The sequence below is a fragment of the Microtus ochrogaster genome, chromosome 2 (genome assembly GCF_000317375.1).
Source record: "Microtus ochrogaster isolate Prairie Vole_2 chromosome 2, MicOch1.0, whole genome shotgun sequence".
Taxonomy (NCBI): domain Eukaryota; kingdom Metazoa; phylum Chordata; class Mammalia; order Rodentia; family Cricetidae; genus Microtus; species Microtus ochrogaster.
This window is the reverse complement of record NC_022010.1, coordinates 328,672-333,056: the sequence shown is the minus strand read 5'-3', so window position 1 is coordinate 333,056 and position 4,385 is coordinate 328,672.

Here is a 4,385-nt window from a genome sequence, read left to right as displayed (position 1 = left end):
GTGTCCAATTTCTTGAGTTCTTTGTATATTTTGGAGATCAGACCTCTGTCTGATGTGGAGTTAGTGAAGCTCTTTTCCCATTCTGTAGGCTGTTGTTTTGTCTTGGTGACCATGTCCTTTGCTTTACAGAAGCTTTTCAGTTTCAGGAGGTCCCATTTATTTATTTATTTATTGTTTCTCTCAGTGCCTATGTTACTGGGGTTATATTTAGGAAGTGGTTCCCTGTGCCAATGAGTTCAAGTGTACTTCCCACTTTCTCTTCTATAAGGTTCAGTGTGGCTGGCTTTATGTTTATGCTTTCTTTTTTTCCATTTGATATTTTTTGCTTCTTTATCAAAGATCAGGTGTTTGAAGATGTGTGGATTGATATCCAGGTCTTCTATTCGGTTCCTTTGGTCCTCCTGTCTGTTCTTATGCCAATACCAGGCTGTTTTCCGTACAGTAGCTCTGTAGTAGAGTTTGAAGTCAGGGATTGTGATGCCTCCAGAAGTTCTTTTATTGCACAGGATTGTTTTGGCTATCCTGGGGTTTTTGCTTTTCCATATGAAATTGAGTACCGTTCTTTTGAGGTCTTTGAATAATTTTGCTAGGATTTTGATGGGCATTACGTTGGTGAATCCGTACATTGCTTTTAGAAGGATTGCCATTATTACTATGTTAATTCTGCCTACCCAAGAGCATGGGAGATCGTTCCTCTTTCTAGTGTCTTCTTCAATTTCTTTCTTCAAATATTTTAAGTTCTTGTCATACAAGTCTTCCACTTGTTTGGGTTAGAGTTACTCTAAGATATTTTATCCTATTTGTGGCTATTGTGAAGGGTGTTGATTCTTTGATTTCTTCCCCAGCCCTTTTATCACCTGTGTACAGGAGGGCTACTGATTTTTTTGAGTTAATCTTGTATCTTGCTACATTGCTGAAAGTGTTTATGAGTTGTAGAAGGTCCTTGGTAGAATTTTTGAGATCACTTATGTAAACTATCATATTCTCAACAAACAGTGAGAATTTGACTTCTTCCTTTCTAATTTGTATCCCCTTGATCTCCCTTTGATGTCTTATTGTTCTAACTAGGACCTCAAGAACTATATTGAATAGATATGGAGAGTGGACAACCTTGTCTTATTCCTGATTTCAATGGAATCGCTGGAAGTTTCTCTGCATTTAGTTTGATGTTGGCTGTTGGCTTGTTATATATTGCCTTAATTATATTTAGGTATGTTCCTTGCATACCTGCTCTCTCCAAGACCTTTGTCATGAAGTGATGTTGTATTTTGTCAAATGCTTTTTCAGCATCTAATGAGATGATCATGTGGTTATTTTTCAGTTTGTTAATATGGTGGATTACACTGACAGATTTTCGTATGTTAAACCATCCACGCATCTCTGGGATGAAGCCAACTTGGTCATGGTAGATGATGGTTCTGATGTGTTCTTGGATTTGATTTGCTAGTGTTTTATTTAGTATTTTTGCATCAATGTTCATGAGTGAGATTGGTCTGTAATTCTCTTTCTTAGTATTGTCTTTTTGTGGTTTTGGTATCAGGGTAATTGTAGCCTCATAAAAAAGTTTGGCAACGTTCATTCTGTTTCTATTGTGTGGAATAATTTGAGGAGTATTGGCATTAATTCTTCTTAAAGTCTTAGAATTCTGAGCTGAACCCATTTGGTTCAGGGCTTTTTTTTTTTTTTTTTTGGTTGGGAGACCTTAATGACTGTTTCTATTTTTTCAGCAGTTATAGGTCTGTTTAATTTGCTTATCTGGTCTTTATTTAATTTTGGTAAGTGATATTTATCCAGAAAGTTGTCCATTTCCTTTAAGTTTTCCAATTTTGAGTACAGGTTTTCAAAATATGACCTGATGACACTCTGTATTTTCTCCATGTCTGTTGTTATGTCCCCCTTTTCATTCCTAATTTTGTTAATTTGGATATTTTCTCTTTGCCTGTTGGTTAGTTTGGATAAAGGTTTGTCTATTTTGTTGATTTTCTCAAAGAACTCTTTGTCTTACCGACTCTTTGTATTTCTTTCGTTTCTATTTTGCTGATTTCAGTTCTCAATTTTTATTATTTCCTGCTGTCTAGTTAGTTCTCTTATGTGAGTTTGTTTTTTATTCTAAAGTTCTGTTAATTCACTAGTGTGGGATTTTCCCACCTTCTTTATGTAGGCATTTAGTACTATCAACTTTCCTCTTAACACTGCTTTCATTGTATCCCACAAATTTGGGTATCTGTAGTCATTTTCATTGAATTTTAGGAAGTCTTTAATTTTCCCCTGTATTTCTTCCTTGACCCATTGATGATTCAGGTGAGCACTATTTAATTTCCATGTGTTTGTGGGTTTTCTGGAATTAGTATTGCTGTTGATTTCTAGTTTTAATCTGATAAGGTACATTGGATTATTCCAATTTTTTTGTATTTGTTAAGGTTTGTTTTGTTACTGAGTATGTGGCCAATTTTTGAAAAAATTCCATGAGGTGCTGAGAATAAGGTATATTCTTTTCTGTTTGGATGGAATATCCTATGGATGTCTATTAAGCCCATTTGAATCATAACATCTGATAGTTCTCTTATTTCTGTTCATTTTTTGTCTGATTGTCAGTGGTGAGGGGGAAGTGTTGTAGTCTCCCACTATTAGTGTGTGGGGTTTAATTATGACTTAAGCTTTAAAAGTGTTTCTTTCATATATGAGGGTGCCCTTGTAATGTGGGGCATAGATTGAAATTTCCTCTTGATGGATTTTTCCTGTGACTAATATGAAATGACCTTCTTTGTCTTTTTTGACTGATTTTAGTTTGAAGTCTATTTTGTTACATATTAGGATAGCTACACCCGCTTGTTTTTTCCTCCATTTCTCATTTTATATTTAAGAATTTCAAACATTCTCTTGAGGTTTTTAGATAATTTTCTTTTGGTTCATCCATATTTGGTTGTTCAGGTCTTGCTTTTGTAGGGTCTTCATGTTTTACTAGTATTGTGTTGCTCTTTGTGGTGTAGCATGTGATCTTAACTTTTCTACTCATCTTTTCCTCTAATAGGTGTGGTTGGAGCTGTCTGAGATTCTGTAGAATAATAATCTTCTAGGTGCCAATGAATCCAAAGCTTAGATGGTTGTTCCTCGTGGTACAGTCAGTGTCACAGTTCTAGTTACCCTGCTGGTTATTCCTGTTCTGGGAGGTAGCTCAGTGCTCCTGTGCTTTGGTCTGCTCCCTTGGAGTTTGCTGTCTCAGGCCTACCTTGACCTAGGCTGCTGGCTTTGATCTGTTTCTGTAAATCTTGGTCTGCATCTCCTCCTGCAGAAGTCTCTTGCTTGGAGTTGAACCTGTTGTGGTAGAGACTGCTGACTCTGGATCTGGTCGCTGGCTCAGTCCTGATCAGCCTGTGTCCCGGGACTAGGTTTGCTCCTTGCTTCTGCTCCTGGTGGAGCTTGTTCTGTGTCTTAAGTATGGCTCAGTCCCACTCCAGTTCTGATGGAGATCACAGACTGGCTGACTCTGAGTCAGGTCATTGGCTCAATCCTGGTCTGCCAGTGTCCCAGGACTGGCTTGGCTCACAGGGCTGGATTTGCTCCTGGCTTCTGCTCCTTCTTACAATCACCTTCTTACAATTTTGGGAAAAATTAATATCTCAATGAAGCCCAAGAGTTCAGGGATGTAAACTATTAGGTCTGAGGATAACTTCTTTATCTCATTTGTTTTTGAGACAAGAGTCTTACTATACAACTCAGGCTGCCCTTGAACTCACTAACTTGCTGTTTCTGCTTCTCACAGATTGTAGAAGGCTGATATGAATTCCAGACTGGCTTATAACACTAGGAGCAACATGCCTGCTACCACATAGACTCACAACACTAGGAGCAACATGCCTGCCTCCACATAGGCTCCTCGGCAGCCACTACAACTACCCAACATCACCATGTCCTTTCCTTTCTAAGGGACTTAGACTTTTCGTAGTGGGTAGTGGTAGTGACAGGGTTTCTCTGTGTAGCTCTGGCAGTCCTGGAACTTGCTCTCTAGACCAGGCTGGCCTTGAACTCAGAGATATGTAGTCACCACCCTGCAGGATTGAGACTTTCTAAGGCACCTTTAGACCTTCTATTCAGCTTGAACAAACTAAAACCAGAGTGATGTCTTGAGAAGCCAGACATGTGACAATAGTCAAAGTAAAGACCCATATAAAAAACACAACAACTTTTAACATTATTTTAGAATATTTTCTTTAATGTTTATGTGTGTTTGTATGCATGAACATGTGGGGGGGGATTAGCCACAGAAGCCAGAAGAGGGCATCAGGTTCCCTGGAACTGTAGTTACATGGGTGCCAATAACCTAACTTGAGTACTCTACAGGGGTGCTCTCAAACACTAAACTATCTTTCCACATAGCCCACCTA